Source organism: Tenrec ecaudatus, chromosome 7 (assembly GCF_050624435.1).
Source record: "Tenrec ecaudatus isolate mTenEca1 chromosome 7, mTenEca1.hap1, whole genome shotgun sequence".
NCBI classification, from domain to species: domain Eukaryota; kingdom Metazoa; phylum Chordata; class Mammalia; order Afrosoricida; family Tenrecidae; genus Tenrec; species Tenrec ecaudatus.
The window spans coordinates 31207350-31228601 of NC_134536.1; the positions used below are offsets into that span (position 1 = coordinate 31207350).

Below are 21252 nucleotides of genomic sequence, written 5' to 3' on the forward strand. Positions count from 1 at the left end.
GGAGTCTTTTGTTATAATGGAGAGCAATAAGGACCAAGAAAGATACTTACATCCAATCTTGTTCCTTTCCTAAATAGATTAGTAATTAGTGTTTATTAAAATAACCAAAGCCCCTGGCTAGTGTAAACAGTTCAGAGATCAGCTATGAATACAAAGGTTAATGGTTCAAATCTACCCAGAGACACTTCACAAGAAAGGTTAAGTCATCTACTTTCAAACAATCATAGCCATTTAAAAAAAAGAGCATCTAGTGTGGACAGTTAAGTAGCTCCGACCACTAGCCCATGATGCCCTTTTGCTCTCGGTTCCGTACCCTGGACCAGTGTGAGCTGCCAGAGAGCTGCCTAACCTTGATGAGATAGTTGCTGATGTCAGTTTCACCTGTTCCAAACTCAACTTGCTTTTATTGTGTTTTTGATATCATCTCTTGATCTCATGAGCAACATTCCTAAGCACGTATGGAATACAGTGGAATGAAAACTATTCTGGGTTTACATGCAAACTCTACCGTATCCTAATAGACGGGTTTGGGGAAAGTGGCTTGACAGGTGGCATCTTTGGGTGGCATGAACAGCTAGCGTGGTTGGCCACTAACCATAGGGTTGGAGATATGAGTCCGCGCTGAAGTGCTGTGCAAGAAAGGCTTGGTGATTACTGCTGAAAAACCAGCCACTGAAGGCCATGGAGCACGGTCTACGCTGAAGCGTGTGGAGTCATCAGGAGCCCGGATCCACTCCACTGCAATGGGTCCACTTAGACCCCTGTGGGCCTCCTCCTCACGCGGTCCTCCCCTTTTGGTTTTCATTTGTTTTTTCTCTCCCCGAGTAGTTGTAAAGGGTAGATGATACAGCAAGTTAAATTCTCAACGTAAACCTGTTAAGTAGTAGGCGAACCAATGCTAACCCCCTTCAGCAGAAAAAGGATCCCTAGTGGCACAGTGGTTTGGTGCTCAACTAACTGCTAACTGGGACGTCAGCAATCGGAGCCCACAGTGCCTCCTGGGGAGAACGATGAGGCGGCCTGCTTCCATAAAGATGTATCGACTTGGAAACCCCACGAAACAGGTCTGCTTTGTCCTGTAGCATCCCTGTGAGGTGGATCGACTCAAAGGCCGAGAGTTGAAAAGAAGAAAGGACCTGAGTAGCTGGCATGGGGACCCCCTCTGGCTACACCAGGGAGGCGAATCCAACCCCACACCAGTCCCAGGATGATTGCCATGAAGCAGAAGCCAGACAAGCCTCCACTCTCCATCCTTCTCTGCCTTATTCTGACACCCACCATCTCCTCCAGGACACTTGACTTCCATGCTGGGTTCATACTCCATGACAATGGCCACACAGAATTCACCTCAATACTCATGATGATGGGGTTTATTAGGGAAGGGACAAGTGGAAACATGTTAAAGATATAGTCCTCTGCCTGCAATGCCTCTTCTCAGCCATGTGGGTAGGCATCTCTTCTCTGGGCCTCAGTCTCTCAGCCACGTGATCCCTTGAGGCCTGCCTTTTTCTGGAAGGCTACCCCTCTGCCTCCTGCTCTAAGCACAGCTCCTCCGCTTTCCCTCACTGTCTTGGGGTGACTTCTCTGCTCAGTTTCATGGGCTTGGTGTTGAGGCCTCTGCTGCCTCTGCTACTTCCAACAGAGATCTTACAGGCGCCCCACCAGTGGCTCTCCTTTCTTGGTCTTGGGATCATCTTCCAGTGATTCTGAAGTAGCTCACTCTTTTACCCAAGGTAGGTTGCAGCACTTTATTTGCCTTCTCCCACACACGCACTGTGCAGGAGTTACAAAGGTTATGAATAGGCGAGCCAGGCCAAGTACTTTTACTTCACCACAAGACCTAACACCCAGGTTCAAGCCCTGGCTCTGCCACTTACTAGGTGCACATCTGGGGAATTTTCCTAGGCAATCTCAGCCTCGGTCTTTTAATCTTTTCATTTGTAAAATGGACTGACTATTCCTCTTCCTTGGCACTGTCAGGCCGTGTTAGCCTGCTAACCGCAAGCTGGGCCGTTCAAACCCACCAGCGGCTCTGAAGGAGAGAGACGAAACTAGCTACAGCGGCCAGGACCAGGGCTGCAAGTGGCGACACCGGGAGGGTGGAGGGAGGGGGTGGTGGAAAGGGGGAACCGCTTACAAGGATCTATATATAACCTCCTCCCTAGGGGACGGACAACAGAAAAGTGGGTGGAGGGAGACGTCGTACAGTGCAAGATATGACAAAATAATAATAATTTATAAATTATCAATGGTTCATGAGAGAGGGGGGACAGGGGAGGCAGGGGGAAAATGAGGAGCTGATGCCAAGGGCTTAAGTGAAGAGCAAATGTTTTGAGAATGATGAGGGCAATGAATGTACAGATGTGCTTTATACAATTGATGTATGTGTGGATTGAGATAAGAGTTGTGTGAGTCCCCAATAAAATGATTTTAGAAAGAATCACAGCTTCAGATGATCTACATGACTCAGAATCAACTTGAGAACAATGGGGTTGCTTCTTACTGGGTGCACCTCACTAGGCTAAGTAGCTTAGTGGAAGTAGTTTTTGTGAAACGAAGTTATAAAGGCAATAAGATATTAAAATGCTATTAAATACGTGCGGTGATGCGAGTTCCGTATTTGACCTTTCACTTTGGTTCTTTGGAAAACATTTTGAGAGATTTCCCCCTCTCTAACTGTGAGGAGTTACATACAGTTGCCCTACTTTCCTAACCCAGAGAACTTGATATTTTTGTCTAGGTTGATTGTCACTTCCTGGGTAAATTGTAAACAACTTAGTTTGATACTTTTTTCCCAGGTCTATGTTTGAAGCCTGCCCTGTAATTGGCATACACCTTGGAGAGACTGATCAATAGACTAGGCAGTTAGATCCATTGTAGCCTACTATGAAAATGAATTGTCTATGGCTTACAGAGAGGGGCTTGGGAGCCCCTGTTGGTTAGGGCCAAGCCTTAAAATCCATAAGGAGGCAAGTGTGTGTGTGTGCTTAATAGTGTACCAGTTCATATTTGCATAGGTTTTTTTCCAAACCAGACATGTTTCTACATGTCTCGGCAAACGGTGGATGGCTCCAGACAATTCTCTCAGTAACGGACTCATATGTGTTAGTCTCATTAGGTGGCTTAATTGTTATTTTAAGGTTCATTTAAAACAGAAACTTTCAAAGAGATGCAGTGGACCAGTTCAATTCAAGGCAGAGCGGTCAATTTAGGTTATGACACCTGATTCTGGGGGTCCCCAAAGGGTAATCTTCACATATTTCCTCTAAATTTATAGGACAATCATGGGCCCTTATTAGCAAGGAGTTTTAAGAAAATTAAAAGCTTCCTTGGTGAGTAAAAGGCCAGGAAGTTGCACTGAGACATTTGGTCCTATCATGACAATGCACCTGCTCGTTCTTTGAGGCCAGCAAAGGCTGTCCTGTGAGAGTCTCATTAGGAAACCTGGCCACATCCACTCATGGCTGACTCCAGGAAGCAGAGCGTAACAGAAAGATGTTTACCTGTGTTTCATTGACTATGCAAAGCATTCCACTGTGTGGACCACAACAAATTATGGGCAGCCTTGAGATGATCGAGAATTCCAGAACTCTTTATTATGCTCCTGGGGCACCTGTATATGGATCAAGAGGCAGTTGGGCAAACAGAACAAGGGGATACTGTTTAGTTTAAAAGCAGGAAGTGTGTTTGTCAGGGTTGTATCTTCTCATCACTCTTAGTCAGTCTGTCTGCTGAGCAAATCAACAGAAAAGCTGAATTAGATGAAGAAAAATGTGGCATCGGGATTGGAGGAAGGATCATTTATAATCTGCAATATGCAGATGAGACAACCTTGCTTGCTGGATGTGAGCAGGACTAGAAGTACTTGCTGTAAGAATTGCAGCTGTCAGTATGGGTTACAACTCAGTGTAAAGAAGCCAGAATCCTCACAACTGGACGATTAGGTAGTGTCGTGGTAAATGGAGAAAAGATTGAAATTGTCAAGGGTTTCATCTTGCTTGCATCCACAACGAATGTTCATGGAAGCAGCAGCCAAGAGTTCAAATCACATATTGCATTAGGTAAATCTGTGGCACAAGACCTCTTTAAAGTGTTGAAAAGCACGGATGTTACTTTGAGGACTAAGGTGCTCCTAACTCACACCATGGCATTTTCAATTGCCTCATGAGCATCTGAAAATTGGACACTGAATAAGTAGGACTAAAGAAAAATCAATGCTTTTGAATTATGGTGCTGGGGAAGAATATTGAAAGTACCATGTACTGCTGAGAACAAGCAGATCTGTCTTGAAGGCAGTACAGCCTGAATGCTCCTTAGAAGTAAGGATGGTGAGACTTTGTCTTAGGTACTTTGCTCATGTTATCAGGAGAGACCAGTTGTGTTAGTCCGGGTAGACTAGAGAAACAAATTCATAGACACTCATATGTATATAAGAAAGAGGTTTATATACAAGAGCAATTGAATATTGAGAAAACATCCCAGCCCAGTCAAGATCAAGTCCACAAGTCCGATATTAGCCCATATGTTTGATACAAATGTATAAAGTCCTCTTCAGATTCATGAAACACATGCAGTGACGCCGCATGCAGGAAGATCACAGGCCAGTGGGCGGGAAGTCTTGTGGATCCAGTTGCATTGTAAGCATCTCAGTGCTGGCAGGGGTCTCCATGTGACTCCCTCAGCTCAGGGCACTAGTGTAGTTCCGTGTGTCTCCCAGCGAGTCAGACTGCTTCCTGCTTCCGGTGAGCTATTTATCTCCTTAACGACTCCAAACGAGGTCATACTGATTAAAAGGCTTAACGCCACCCCTTCAATCTTAATCTTCTGAACTTGACCCTGGAGAAGGACTTTATGCTCGGCAAAGTAGAAGGGCAGCACAAAAGAGGAAGACCCTTAGCAAGATAGAGCAACACGGTGGCTATCACAGCGGCTCAAACATAAGAACAATTGTGAGAATGGGGCAGGAGCAGACACTGAGTGTTTCATTCTGTTGGACACAGGCTCGCCGTAAGTGGGAACTGACTAGATCATACCCCATTCACCCTACAACCCTGATACTGTCCCTTTTGTTTTCATTTTGTTCCCCAAACAAACAAAATTATTGAAAATGAACACATTGGCATTCCTTAAGGATGCTAAAACTGCCCCTTTGACATAGTGTAAATAAAAAAGGCCCTCACAGAAGGGCCACATGGAAGGGATGATAAATCTAGGGAGTGGTATAGCTCTGATGAAACCCTTAACTATCCTCTAGTTCTTTAATATTTCCTCCCCTTACTATTATGGTCTTTGTTTACCTCATTAATCATATTAGACCTGCATATGCCCATTTGTATAATTAAGAGCATTTGATGCACGAAAGCCAAGATAGATAACCCATAAGAAACAGTACCAGAAGTAATGATTCCCTGAGTGTATGGGAAGTGGGGACAGGAAAGGGGAGGGAAGGGGTGGCTGATAGCAATGATGACTGTATAACCCCACTCCAGGAGAATGAACTGCCGGTGAAAGGACACTTTGGATGGTGTAAGATATGGCAAATAATAATAATAACTATAATAATGAGGGTTCCGGGGGGGGGGGTAAGGTGGGAGAAGGAGGGGATAAAGGGAGCTGATATCAAAGAGTTCCAGAAGAAAGAAAATGTTTTGAAACTGACAATGGTAGCAAGTGTAAAATTATGCTGATCTAACTGAATTATGGATTGTTATAATATCCGTAAGAGCTCCTGGTAAAATGATTAATAAAAAAAGAAAGAAAAAAAACTTATTAAAGTGTGGAATTCTGCAGTCAATGGTTAGAAAGAAGTTTATAGATGTCAATGAAGGATAATTTGAGAAACAAAACCTCCATATTTTCCTTTAATAAAGTGTGCTTTGATTTTGTGAGGACCCCTAGTCATGTAGTGGGCTACACATTGGGCTACTAACCACAAGATTAGCAGTTCACAAACACCAGCAGCCCTCTGGGAGCAAGATGAGGGTTTCGACTCCCATAAGGAGTTATCTCTCGGAAACTCACAGGAGCCGTTCTATTCTGCCCTATAGGGTCCAGTAAGTCAGAATCAGCTCCGTGACAGTGAGCGAGGTGACTTTGTAGTAATACTTTTGTACTCACTCTCCTCTATAGCCAGTCCCACAGAGGTTTTGGAGACAGAAAGAAGCAGGAAAAAAAGCAGAATGGAGATGGAAGAAGTGGAGCGAGGATGCAAGGGATCTCTTAGAAAAGCTGCAACACGAATTGAGGTCTGAATACTGCAGACAGTGAGAGACATGGAAGGGGCCAGTGGCCGAGCCAGCTGCTACAAGTGCCAGCGTTCAGAGGAGCCTTTTCTGAGGAGAGTAAGTGGAATCTGTTTTGAGTAGGGCTTAAACGGGGGCTTGCACTCAAGTCAGAGAGGAGGCTTGTCTTGCTGACAGGAGCCCAGAGAGCTGTCCTGGCACAGAAAGGGGCATATTTTGCATACATGGTTCTTCAGTCTGATCCTGAGTTGTATCCTGTTCCTTAATAAGCCACACAAGCTGTGAAGTTAGTCTGTGAGCTGTGTGGCCACTGCAATGGATTGCCAAACAATAAAAAGCAGAGGGTGCTGTAGAAGGGAAAGATGGAGGTATATTTGACCTTCACTTCATCGGGATCCTGATTATTATACCCCCAGTTGTTAGACAGGTTCGAATGCTATTCCTGTCATTGTTAGGTGCTATCACGTTGGTTCCAATTCATAGTCAACCTATGCCTAGTCTTGTGACAACCTCGCAATCATTGCTCTATTTGAGCCAATTGTTTCTGTCACTCTGTCAGTCCATCTCATCAAGCGTCTTCTTTTGCACTGACCCTCTCTTTTACCAAGCATGATGTCCTTCTTCAGGGACTGGTCCCTCCTGATAATTCATCCAAATTATGTAAGAAGGCATCATGTCGCCCTTCCATCTTCCAAGACACAGTCATTCATCTTTTTGTCAGGTCAAGGTATATTTGATATCCATCATTAACAACTTCTCTCTCTCTCTTTCTTTCTTAACAGGGGAGAGCGCAAACACAGTCCCCCACTACCACAAATTATGCAGTCAAGTTTCCCACATTTGGGGAAATCAAAGGGGTCAGCCCATCCGGAGTGCAATGGGTGAGCCTCGCCCTGGGAAAAACACCTTCGTGATCATGGTATCTCCCCTGCCAGGTAAGTATCATCATTAACAATTTAAGTACATCATTCTCCTTTGGTCTTGCTTATTCATTGTTCAAATTTTACATGCACATAAAGCAATTGAAAATAGCCTGGTTTAGGTCAGTTACACCTTAATTCTCAAAATGACTAATTTGCTTTTTAATCATTTAAAGAGGTCTTTTGTAGCAGATCTGCCTGAAACAACACATCATTTGATTTCCTGTCTCCTGCTTCTAGGGATGTTGATTATAAATCAAAATAATATTAAATCCTTGACAATGTCTATCTCTTCTCTGTTTATTATGATGTTACTTATTGTTCCAGCTGTGAGGATTTTTGTTTTCTTTAAATTGAGGCATAATCCGTACCCTACTGAAATCCTTGACCTTCATCACTAAGTGCTTCAACTCCTCTTTGTTTCAGTAAGCAAGATTGTATCACTGCATGTGGCAGGTTGGCAATGAACCTTGCTGTAATAACTATTATTTCTGCTATTTTACCATGTGATTACAGAATTTCAGGAGTGAATGTTTTTCCCTGGTGGGAGGTGTTTTTGTTTTTTTTTTTTTACAGAATTTTAACAAGGCTAGAGCATTTTTTTTCTCAACTCATGTGGCACTTGTTATGAGCTACCTTGTAGGCCCTTCCCCCCTCACTTTAACTCTGTTCGACTCTTTTCAAGCGCAAGGACCCAGTTTTTAAACCTTCTGATAGTGCAGTGCTCAAAGCTCACAGTGGAGGCTGCAGGGGAATTCCCCATGGGGCACTGCACTGGGGGTGGGAGGGTTTGAGCATTAGGGTGAAGCAGAGAAGGAAGACAAACAAGAATTTTTATAACAGATTCTGCGGTAAAGCGAACATCAAGGACTTGCCACACATTGTCTCTGATCCTTAAGAAAGGAGAAGACCGTAAGATGAGAGAGAGTGGGAAGGAGTTAGGGTCTTGAGAGAAGAGGTAACAAAGGGTTTTGTTAACACCAAAGCAATCCGCACCTCTTTCTTCACGGTGATCTCTGTTACGCAGTGTGGCTCTAACACACGGAAATTCATTGTCTCACGATGATGTAGGAAGCTAGACGTTTGAAGCTGGGGTGCCTGCTCTAGAGGAAGCTTTCTTTCCCCCTCGCACTTTTAATGGCCTTTGGCTTTCTTCACGAATGATGCCCTTGCTGTCCTCCCACAGCACATCGGGTCTCCTTTCATTAGTGTTCTTTGCATTAAATCTGTTCTTGAGATGGTCTAGAAATCCAGATGGATGTGTTCCAGGTTGTATTTGGGCTCTTGTGGACTTGTTTTAAGAAAGAAAATTAAAACAAGTCCACAAGAGCCAGAACACAACCTGGAATGCACCCACCTGAATTTTTAGACCATCTCAAGAACAAATTTAATTTTTGTCTGCTTCAGTACCAATTTACAGATGAGCAGTTGGTGCTATGTTCTACAGTCAGCTCCTGGCCTGGTTTTAGCTGCTGCTTTGAGCTTCACCACAATCTCTTGCTACAGATGTGGTCCATTTGTTTTTTGTGTATTCCATCTGGAAAAATTCAGGTGTATAGTCACTTTTTGTGTTGTTGAAAAAGGTAAGGTATTTGCGATGATGTTGTCCGTGGTCTTCCAAAATTCTATTATGTGATCTAGAGTTTCATTTCTATCACCAAGATATTTTCCAACTACTTCGTTTCCAACTTTTGCATGCCAATTGGTAATAATTATCCATGCATCTTGATTGCATGCTTAATCAATTTCAGATTGCAGATGTTGGTAAAAAGTCTTTAACTTCTTCATAACTACCATTAGTGGTTGGTACATAAGTTTGAATAATAATTGTATTGATTGGATTTCCTTGTATTCCAGTAGATATTACCCTATCACTGCCAGAACTGTACTTCATGATAGATTTTTAAAAAATCATTTTATTGGGAGTTCTTATAGATATTATAACAATCTATAATTAGATCAAGCATAATTATCTAATTGCTACCACCATCAGTTTCACAACATTTTCTTTCTTCTTGAACTCTTTGATATCAGCTCCTCTTTATCCCCTCCCTCCCCCACAAATCCATAGTATTATATTAAATTATATATTATTGTTATTTGCTGTCTCTTACACCATCCAATGTATTCATTCACCTACAATTCTGTTATTCATTCCCCTAGAGTGGGGTTATACAGTCATCATTGCTATCAGTTCCCTTTTCCCCCTTTCTTCCTGTACCCTCAGGGAATCATTACTTCCATTACTGTTTCTGAAGGGTTTATCTACATTGGCTTTCATGCATCGAATACTCTTATTTATACAACTGAACATATGCAGGTCTAACAAGATTAATGAGGTAAAACAAAGACCATAATAGCAAGGGGAGGAAATATTAAAGAACTAGAGGATAGTTATGTGTTTTATCAGTGCTCTACTACACCCTGGATATATCATCTCTTCCATGGGGCCCTTCTGTGAGGGACTGTTCAATTGTCTTACAGCTGGGCTTGGGGTTTCCACTCTGTCTGTGATCTTTCATGTCAATTTGATTGCTTGTTTTTGATCTTCTGATACCTATTCCCATTGACACCTCATGATCACTAAGACTGGTGTGATTCTTCCATGTGGGCTTTGTTGCTTACCTGCTAAAGGGCTGTTTAACTTCAAGCCTCTAAGACCCCAGATCTTTTAATAGCCTGGAACCAACAGCTTTCTACACCACCTTTGCTTATGTACCCATTTTGTCTTCAGCAATCATGTTGGGAAGTTGAGAACCATACAGTGCCACATTATTAGAACAAACTGTTCTTCTTTTAAAAAAAATCATTTTATTGTGGACTCTTACAGCTCTTAAAACAATCCATACATCTATTATGTCCAGCATATTTGTACATATGTTGCCATCATCCTTTTCAAAACATTTTCTTTCTAATTGAGCCCTTGGTATCAGCACTTTTTTTTAATTCTTCCTCTCCCACCCTCCCACCCACTGAATCCTTGATAAATCACGAATTATTATTTTCATATCTTACACCATCTGCTGTCTCCTGTTTCTGTTGTTCATCACCACCTGGTGGTGGTGGTTATATGTCGATCATTGTGATAAGTCCCCTCTTTCCCCCCCACCAACCGCCAACTCTCATGGTATTGCTACTCCCATTATTGTTCCTGAGGTGTTTGTCTGTCCTGAATTCCATGTGTCAAGAGCTCTTAGCTGTACCAGTGTACATGCTCTGGTCCAACCAGATTTGTAAGGTAGAACTGGGGTCATGATAATTTGTGTGTGTGTGTGTGTGGTGGGGGGCACATTAAAGAACTAAAGGAATGTTGTACGTTTCCTCGGTGTTATACTGTGCCCTGGCTGGTTCATCCCTTCCTTGCGACCCTTCTGTGAAGGGATCTCCAATTGTCTACAGATGGGCTTTGGGTCTCTACTCTGCACCCCCCTCATTCAAATCAATATAATTATTTGTTTTGAGTCTTCTGATGCTTGATTCCTGATCCTGTCGACAACTCATAATTACACTGGCTGGTGTGCTTTCTCCATGTGAGCTTTGTTGCTTTCCAGCTAGATGGCTGCCTATCTTCAAGCCTTTTTTTTTCTTCAAGCCTTTTAAACCCCAGATGCTATAATTTTTAATAGCCAGGAACCCTCAGTTTTCTTTACCACATTTGCTTATGTACCCATTTTGTCATCAGTGATCGTGTAGGGAAGGTGAGCATCACAGAATGCCAGGTTATTAGAACAAAGTGTTCTTGCATTGAGGGAGTTCTTGAGTAGAAGCCCAAGAACAAACCTTATGCTGAGGTAAGATTTAAGTAGAGGCCCAAAGTCCAATTTCATAATGTATTTTGAAATGCTTCCCCTTTTTCTTTTGCAATGAATATGATGCCTTTTTTGTTGAATTTATCATTCAAGGCACAGTAAACTATATGATTTTTTTAAGTTCAAAATGGTCAGTATCAACCCATTTCAGTTCACTACTGCTTAGGATATCAGTTTTTATATATTCCATTTCATTTATGACAACTTCTAGCTTTTCTAGCTTCATCCTTCATACATTTCAAGTTCCAACTACTTGATTTTGAATCTGTTTCTTTTCATTTAGAATTGTGCACCATCAGCAAATGAACGTTTCAGAAGTGCTTCCTCTGTTATATTTTGAGTGTCTCTGGCCTGAGAGGTTCATCTTCTGGCACTGTATCTGACAATGCTACGCTGCTATTCATAAGATTATGAGTAGAAGTGGATAGACTTCTGAGTGGATGGAAATTCTTTTTGTGGTAGTCTGTTATTTGTCTGCCAGCTCTGCTGAAACCTTTCACTTTGGATGACCCTCTGGCGTTTGCACTATCAGTGACACAGTTTCCAGTAACACACACACCACCACAGTATGACAAATAACAGATAAGTGGTTCCTTGTCTTGTAAATCCTTAGGATTTATAACACTAAATTTTGCAGGTCACAGTTCAATATATAAGTAATGAACACCAACAATAACATCCCAAACCAGCTGCTGTCACACTGATTACAACTCATGACAAACAACCCATGTGCGTCATGATATAAACATATTGCCTTGGGCTTTCAATGGCTGCAGTCTTTGGAAATAGGTCATCGGGACTCTCTTCTGAGGCATCTTCGGAAGGTCCAACTGAGGATGTATGGGGTGTGTATGGGGTGACATTCTCAGCACAACTATGGTGTTTCTATCAGCTTTATCCAAAGTCAAGGAGCCATTGGTTTTCTTTCGACTTAGAATCAAATGGTTAGGCAAGCATAATTCCATTGGTGCTCCGTACATCCTCTTGAATATGAGAGTCATGCAATAAAGAAGTCAGGTGCTGTAGTATCAGGGACAGACGTTTGCACGGTGATAGGCACAACCCAACTCTGTTCTTCAGCCTTGTGGAGACAAGTCTTTGCTATTGGATCCTAAGTACTTGAGATACATCAAAATACAGTCTGCCTGTGCTATGTACCACCCTCTTTAGCTAAACCTCCTGGCATCTGGCCTAATCCTTAACTTCATTCAGGAATTACTGGTTAAGAGGATTAGGGAGGGGCCCTTTAGAGGCTGGTGAACTTAACAACCTATGCATCCTGCTTTACACAGCCGAGTTCTTTGCTGACTAATGGGTGTCGGGGTTAAAAGAGGAAAGAGGAACCCTCACCAAACAAACAACTTGGCCATTTGGGTGGAGTTGCTTGGAGCTGCAGCAATTTTGATCACACTAGCTATCAAGTAACCAGGACAGGGCAAACATCTGAGCTGTGGAAGCGAACTCTGCTCCTTTTTTATCAAGCCCGAGGCTGCTTAGAGAAAAGTGGAAGGATTTGAGCAATCTTTCCAATAGAGGGGAAAGAGAGAGGTGTATAGGAGTGGAATGATTGATGAGTTATGAATCAAACCTAAACCAGCAAATCTATTGCTGGTTTGACAATCCTGACTCATGGCCACCCCGGGTGGGGCAGGGTTTTCTTGACTCTCATCTTTTCGAAAGCAGATTCCCGGACCTTTCCTCAGAAGCACTGCTAAGTGAACTTGAACCCCAAACCTTTAGGTTAGTAGTCAAATGCACACAGTTTGAACTGCTCAGGGACCTTCATGATGAAATAAATTCTCGTGGTCGCTGAGCCAGTTCCAACTCACAGTGATCCTATGGGACAGAGATAACGTTTCCCAGGTTGTAATCTTTATGGGAGCAGAGGGTCACATCTTCCTCCCCGGGAGCGGCTGGTAGATTAGAACTGTCAACCCTTCCGGTGAGCAGCCCAATGCTTAACCACCCTGGGAAAGAATGGTTTACCAGCCCAGTCCTGATTGTCTTCACATGCAGTCTGAAAAAGCAGTTTGTGACACTTGAGCTATTTTGGGGGTCTGGCAATGGAGCAATCATAAAAGGAGGCAGAGAAGATGATGGAGAGAACATTCAAAAATGCCATCATTTGAAGAACAAGTAAAAGAGAAGCTTCTTTGAGTTTTGTCTGAAGCAAAAGGAGCTCATTAGATGCTCCTAATCTGGTTTGTACAAAATCTGAGGAGATCTGGAATGTAAAAACAGAGAAGAAATGACGTTTGATCTCCTCTCGCTGCGCAAGAAGGAAAGGGGGGGTGTCAAAATCCACGTCAGCAATGCACAAAACTGATTTCTACGAGGCTGAAGTCAGAGCCCTGGAAGCCTAGTGGTAGGTTCCAACACATTACCTCTAGGCACCTTGCAAGAGAAGATGAAGCTTTCTAGTCCTGGAATCCCTGGGGGGCGGTTCTACTCTGTCCTACTCCATAGCTCTGAGGCAAACCAGGGGCAGTTGTTTGTGGGTTTTTTGAATTTTAAGGGACATGCTCTTACCCGGCAGCCTTCCTCACTCGGTCTGCCACCAGCTGTATCTCTCTCCTGGAACTCCACTTCGGTGGCTGGGTTCGGTAATTCTTTGCAGTGGCCAAAGAGAATTCACCAGAAAATGCTCTTGATTATGAAGTTTATTAGGGACGTTAACAGGTTACAACTCAGGGGAGAAATGCTCAGGATACAGTTGCTTCATCAGGACAGTTTCTTCTCTGCTGTGACCTCTCTGGCCCTGAGCCTCTAGACCAGGCCTCTGCCCTGCTCTGGCAATGTTACAAAGCTCTTTCATGCGGGTCAATAATTGCCCAAAGGGCATGCCACTGTGTCATACGACTCAGCCTGAAGCCCTCCAGCTTCATGGTCAACCCAGCTCCCTCAATTCATGGCTCAGAGTCATCCCGCTCCATAATTTACTCTCCTGTGAAAAAGCATTCAGCCGCACTAGCTTTGTGGACTGGGGAGGCCACTGCTCTGTCTCACGGTTTGGCTGCTGCTCCACTGCTACCCTCTGGTGCCAAAACTGGCTCCAAAGGACACACTCTATTCCTAGTTCTCCTCTGTTGCTGGTAATAAAATCTCCCCTCCTGCTTGGGAGATGGCTCATTTTATACACAGCAAGACGGCAATCACAAGCCCATTAACAGTCCCTCACAGCTGAATCGTTTAACCTCTTAAATACCTTCCCCAACTTTCTTATCCAGATCAATCAGGTAAACTAAGGTTATTTGATGGGAATGATAAAAGCTATGGCTAAAGGCCATGTTAAATTATTCACTCGTATTGCACATACTAAGGTTTTTAAAAAGCTCTTCAGGAGGGTGGTGTGGGGACTAAATGGGGAGAACGTTCTGGTAGGAAGTGACGGGATCCGTTCTTTCAAGTCCTAAGAAAAGAACCAGCACTAGGGTAGGAAATAATTGAGAGTTAGATTTGAGCTCAAACTTTAGAATGTTTTGAGCTGTGTTGAAAATGGAAGTCACATTGTGATAAGAGTTGTATGAGCCCCAATAAAAAGATTTATTAATTTAAATAAATAAATAGAAATGATGGAGATAAAAAAAAAGAAAAGAAAATGGAAGTCGCTTAGTGGGTCAAGAAGCTTCAAACGCAGGTGTCCCCTACAGCCATGGCCGCCGCTGACCCTGGGGCGCCAGCATCCCCGGACGAGTTACTCCCAAAAGACGATGTGGAGAGGACTGAGGAAGAGCTAGAGGAGGATGAACTCGAGGAGCTAGAGGAGACCCTGTCAGAGAGACTCGAGTCTGACAGAGATATTCCCTGAGAGAGATGGTCCGCGGCCGGAGCCACTTTTGATCTCTCCTTTTATGTGGCTCAAAAAATGTACAGGTTTTCCAGGGCAGCCTTATGGAGCAGGACCACTTCCTTGATGGTTCTGCTTCTCCCTGTTGTCTTGGAGACAGAGAAGTTGCAAATGGAGCAACAGCAGCAACTCCAACAGGACAGATACTCCCAGGGCCCCAACAGGACTGCTTTCACGGCCTGGGCCTCTGCCTTCACTGCCTGGGCCTCTGCCTTCACTGCCAGGGCCTCTGCCTTCACTGCCTGGGCCTCTGCCTTCACTGCCAGGGCCTCTGCCTTCACTGCCTGGGAAGGTCTAGCTTTAATCTGGATTGAGCTTAGTGGGAGAAGTTTGAATTTCAATTGTTTCTGTTATTTTCGGTCAAAGTTTGGTACATCGATCTGTCTGGAACCAGAGGGAGAATCCCTCTACCCTACAGATAATCCCACCTTGCACCTGTGCCCTCCACTCGGTCAGGATACCTCTTCTGTCCACACGCCAACCCAAGTGCAGCAATGCAGATGGTTACCCACCGCCCCACACCTCACTAAATTCCTCCCGAGACCGCCCTCACTCTTCCATGGTGAGGTCAGACCTGAGACCCTGGGAGGAATGTCCCCGAGCATTCGTGACGTGGCTGTTTCAGTGGAGAGGTGGGGGAAAGACACACAACATGAAATAGGCACAATGCATTACAGTGGCATGGCACAAACCCCCCACTGTGTATCCATGTGTTGGGAGGAGCTGGTATCTCTGCATTTTGGCTGATAACCCTGTATTGTGTGTATAAAAAATGACAGCAATCACTTTTTGTATTTAAATATTGAAAATGATTCCAACTGAAAATGAAAAAAAGACGAAGCAGCTTCAAACACTGACGTTGATCAGGCGAAGCTGTACAGTCACTGACTGGGAGTGTTGAACTAATTGTACCAGGAAGACCAGATGCAGCCTCAAGCCCCTTCCTCAGAAAGAGTCTCTCTCTGTGTTTCTCTATATTGGGTTTCCCCATGAGATTTCCTTTGAAGAAAGAGTTCAGCTCAAAAAAAGAATTTTAAAACCACTTAACTAATTGACCTTTATGACTATAACCAACTTTGAAATTCTACATTATTACATACTGTTTGATGTTTTCTAAGAAACAGTCTACTGATAGAACCATTCTTTGAAGTCTGAGGGCCAATGACCGGAAAACATAAAAAGCATGAAAAATGTGAATAGAAGCAGGACCTCTCTTGACTGGGACCCCCTCACCCCTTTGTTGGCTTGGAGTTGCCTGAGGGCTTGTTAAAAAGCAGAACAAAACTACCTTCTCCCAAACCAATTAAATCAGAGTCTCTGGGGTTAGTTACTGGTGTCAGTGTTTGTAGAATCCAAGTTAAGACTGACAGTAGAACCCCAGACCCGACTGTATCAGTATTCCACATAATCACGTTTTGACGTGAAATGTCGAGAAAATTTTGCATTGGAGCTCGGACGAAACGTTGGAATCTGACCCAACACATGTGATTTTTGCCAACAAAAGCAGTCCATGTTTCGGCACTCTGCGTCAGTTGGCATTGTTGTCAGTATGCGTTGTTGTTATTGTTAGTACGCATTGTTAAACCTTTTGCGTCTGTGTTCCAAGCATTTTGCTACACTTTTCTTAATTTTTGTGGCTTTTTGTACTGTTTTCAGATAAAAAACATGGGTCCTAAGAAAGAGTTTTTTGAAAAGAATCATCATGATAAGGAACTGGTTAACTGTGTTATCGATATTGTTGATAATTCAGTAAACCCTTTTAGAAAACAGTTAAGGAAACGCCAACAGCTGACCACATTAGACAGATTTATATATATATATATATATAGAAAGCCAGCTAGGTCCTCGTGAAAAAAGGCAAAGAAGGGGAAAAACTCCTGAAAAGCAGCTACCAGTTGATTTTACGGAAGGGGATTCCCCTTCCAAACAAGGACACTCTCTCTCCATCCCTCCTCTCCGCAATCGTGTCCACAGATCCAGATCTGCATCCATCTCAAGGGATGTGCCGTACTATAGCTGTTAAAAACCTTTTAAATTGTATTATTTAACTATGAACTTATTTACTGTGTAATGTTTTGCATAAAAAGAAATATCTGTGTAATGTTTTGCAAAAAAAGGTAAGATTAGGGCAAAAACTTGGTGGTAAATATTGGATTAATCCATTTTCAGTTATTTCTTATGGGAAAAGTTGATTTGGAACTCAACTGCATCATATCTCAATGCTCCTTCTAGAACAGATTAGGGTCCAGGCCTGGGGTTCTACTGTTCTGATTTAATGGTTGGGCAGTAAAAAATATACTTTTGTGTATATTGAGAGCAAACATGTCAGACATCCTCCAACACCAAACTACAACCAAAGTCACTGTCACCTGGTATTGTTACTGTTACTAGGTGCCATTGAGTCTGGTCCAGTCTGTGGTAACCTTTGTGCAACAGAATGAAATAATGGCCAGTCCTGCATCACCCTCACAATTGTCCCTGTGCTTGAGCCGCGTGTTACCTGATAAGGCAGAAAATAACTGCCCCATCGGGCTTCCAAGGCATATCTTTACAGGAGTGAGCAGACTGTCTTTTATCCCCTCAGAGTGGTCGGTGTGTTTGAACCACCATCTTTTAGGTTAGCAACCTGTGGTAGCTACATAATCTGATGTCAATTTGAGGATTCAGAGTCAAGGGGTGGAGTCTAGCCTGTCAATTAGGTCATAGCCAATGAGGCCTCTGTGTGGTCATGGCCTTCTCTTGAGGATTCTGGGAACTCCTGTATTCCTCCTTAGAGGTGGGAGATTCTCTCTCTCTCTCTCTCTCTCTCTCTCCCACTTGGCTTACTCCCTGGGAGACATTGTAGCTGACAAGCCACATGGTGACAGGCTGATGGCAGCCAGAGCCTTGGAGTGAAGGAGTCATGTGGAGACCCCTGCCAGCTCTGAGATGCTTACCACGCCACTGGATCCACAAGACTTCCCACCCACTGGCCTGTGATCATCCTGCATTCAGCATCATTGCATGTGTTTCATGAGTTTGAAGAGTACTTTATAGATTGGTATCAGACATAATGGCTAATATAGAACTTATGGACTTGATCTGGACTGGGTTGGGATAGTTTCTCAATACTTAATTGCTCTTGTATATAAAGCTCTTTCTTACTCATATGTGATTCCATGAATTTGTTTCTGTAGTCAACCCAGAATAAAACACAGCCCATCACTTAACCTACCGCACCAACAGAATTCCTCATCCTCAATACCAATCAAAACCCACTGCCGTTCAGTTGAGTCTGAAGCTGTTAAACTTTTCGGGCACATACACCACATTATTCTCTCTTGGAGCTGCTGATGGGCTTGAACCTTTCAGTTAACTGTCCAATGTCTAAACCACAACACCACCGGGGTGTCTTACCTCCATCATAGGGGTTCTTAAACTTGAGGTGCATGAGAACCTCCTGAGACTTGTCTACACAGGTTGCCTGGCTCTACCATGAGCTTGTGGTTTAGTAGGTCTGTGTGTGGTAGCACCAAGAACCTGCATTACTAGCAAGTTTCGAGGTGATGGAGATGATGCTGATTTGGGGGGGGGTCAAAGGTATTTATGTTAACCATTATTAAGAACCTTCTGACAGATCATATATAGATAGTATATACCCTTGATATGATGTAATGAGAGTGGCCCTGTACCTCTATGGAGAAAAGCATCGGCCCAATCCCGTGTCAGGAGAGGCTGCAACCTCCCTGCTCAATAAGCCTCAAAACTGCCCAGGTCATTAAGAAGGTCTGAGAAGCTGTCATAACCAAGAGAAGGCTACGGACAGATGACTAGTCAAATGTTTCGCGATCTTCTGGGTGGAATCCTGGACCAGAAAAAAAATATCAGAGGAAAACAGAAGAAATTTGAATAAATATTGACTTTCACTAATAAGAATCTATCAATATTGATTAATTAATTGGGACCATGTACCTTCCTAATGTAAGATTCAGGAGCAAGGTTGGTGAGACTTTGTCTCAGGGACTTTGGACATGTTATCAAGAGAGACCAGTTCCTGGAGAAGGACGTCATGTTTGGAAAAGTTGAAGGACCACAAAAAATAGGAAAACTTTCAACAAGATGGATTGGCTCCAACAATGGCCTCAAACCTAGCAGTGATGAGGATGGTGTGAGACTGGGCAGTGCTTCAATCTGTTGTACGTGGGGTCACTATGAGTCAGAAGACTTGACAGCACCTAACAGCAACACCATAGGACACTATCCCTCTCCTTTGCCGGTGTGCCCTACTGTGGGGACTTGTGCACTGCTGTGGTGCTGGAAGCGATGTCGCCAGTATTTCAGAGATCTGTAGGGTCACCCATAGTGGACAAGGTTCCTTGGATCTTCCAGTCTGAGACAAACTATTGTTACTATTAGGCGCCATCTGGAAGAAGGACCAGTCAATCCACTTCTGAGGAAGAAGCCATGGAAACCTGGTTCCTGTGTGTAGTAGATGGCGTCACTATGAGTCGGCACAGACTCAGTAGCATCTAACGGCAATAACATCAGACGGCAATGAGAGGAGCGTGTACAGGAACTTACACCTCCCTCACGACAAAAAGAACCTCTCCTCGTTACCATGCAAATCGTTCCTAGAGTCAATGACAGTTCTTATGTTTGAAGAATTTTAAGGAAAAACAATCAGGAACTATCTTACTAGTTTTTACAAAGTCTTTTTTTTAAAAAAACATTTTATTAGGGACTCATCAAAGTCTTATCTTGATAAGAGAATGATTTCTATGACTTAAGTTTTTGTGTGTGACTTCCAAAGGAATTTTAAGGTTGTGTGTATGTAGTACATATGTGTGCAACCTAGTTAAGCAAAGTATGTGTGGTAATGCCCTCAAACTCTTAGTAAAAGATTTCCAGCATGTTTAGTAGACCTTTCTCAAGGCCCTCTCCTTTTTTGCAGTTGCCCGAGGTCATACTTAGGTGGACTGAACGGAGATCCTTTTGTTGCTAGTTTTGGCTGTGGATTATCTGGCTTCAAATCCCCCCATCTACTTCCTGAAAATGCTAACATATTCTTTGTGCAATGTGTGCTCGCAGTTGAAGAACCGGATGACCTCGGCGCTCTGAGCATGCTGCTCTGTGGGTACTCGCAAGTGCTCACTGGTCGAGATAACGTGGTGTCCCCAGGCTGGCTTTGGATGTTGATTGCTTCTACACTCACGTTATCTGTCAAGTGTCATGATAATGAGTAGCAAGCCTATATATTAAGGGAGTCATAATAACTCCAGCACAAAATAAATGCCCATGTACCCTTACAGTGGAATGGATCAGACCGTTTATCTTTTCTTTTGAAGTGACTTCACTGTACGTTGGTGGGAGATAAGCAAGGAAAGTAGAAGCACTTCTGGAGACTGGCAATGGTCTAGAGCAGGGCTTCTCCACCTTCCTCATACCTCGACCCTGTAATACAGTTCCTCATGTTGTAGTGACCCCCCCAACCATAAAATTATTTTCATTGCTACTTCCTAACTGCAATTTTGTTACGCTTATGAATCGTCATGTAAATATCTGATATGCAGGATGTATTTTCATTGTTACAAATTGAACATAATTAAAGCATAGTGATTAATCACAAAACAATATGTAATTATATATTGTGAAATATTTATTTCTAACGACAAATCAATGAAATTTTGTCTTGAAGCATGGGGTAACATGGGTAACAGTCTTCATGCAGGGTACTCGTAGGTGGGCGTATCTCCATGTGGGCAGACCCACCTGGAGATGGATAGAGAAGTGGTGTCGTGGTTCCTAAGACTGCCGGAAATATGTGTTTTCCGATGGTCTTAGGCGACCCTGTGAAAGTGTTGTTCGACCGCCAACATGGTTGAAACCCACAGGTTGAGAACCGCTGGTCTAAAGGCCTGCTGTGAGCGAAAGCAAGGTTATCTCCCATCCAGTCAGGGGAGCCTAGAGGATAAGACTTCAAGGTTCAACACAATATTCAAGTCTACATAGAAGACACTTCCAAGTTCCCTCCCGCGGGGGTATTGGGATATTCAAAAGATATAATCATCTAATAAGTAAGTTATCAATGAATAGATGTCCCAGTGCAGCATTGCTTAACCTACCACCTTCCTCCAGGATGTACAACACATTGATATTCCAAGGACCGGAGAATCAGCTGCTCCAGATGACAGTGGTGTTGACAGCCTCTCTCTGTTTCCTGGTCTACCGCAATAACAAACAGCTGTTGCTCAGGAAGTATCATTGACATATCACCTTTCAAAACTCCCTGTAGCTGCAGGATAAGCCTCTTCCAGATGCTGGACTGTCATCTTCTGTCCAGATAAGCAGCCCTGTTGTCATAGAGACCTGATGGGATCAGGTGTGTTTTTCGCCTGCATCACTCCAGCAGTGAGTACTTGTCTGGGGTGCGAAAGAGGCCCTTCTGCGCGTCATGT

General features: G+C 43.5%; 1 non-coding gene and 1 pseudogene across 1 annotated transcript; one reads left to right on the forward strand and one right to left on the reverse strand.

Annotated features, from left to right (window-relative positions):
* Positions 1-7021: 7021 nt before the first annotated feature.
* LOC142454154 (U1 spliceosomal RNA) lies at positions 7022-7185 on the reverse strand. Its single transcript, XR_012785674.1, has one exon. It is a non-coding gene; the product is annotated as a U1 spliceosomal RNA (small nuclear RNA).
* Positions 7186-14623: 7438 nt separating this feature from the next.
* Positions 14624-15116, forward strand: LOC142452679 (mitochondrial import receptor subunit TOM22 homolog pseudogene; annotated as a pseudogene).
* Positions 15117-21252: the final 6136 nt, after the last annotated feature.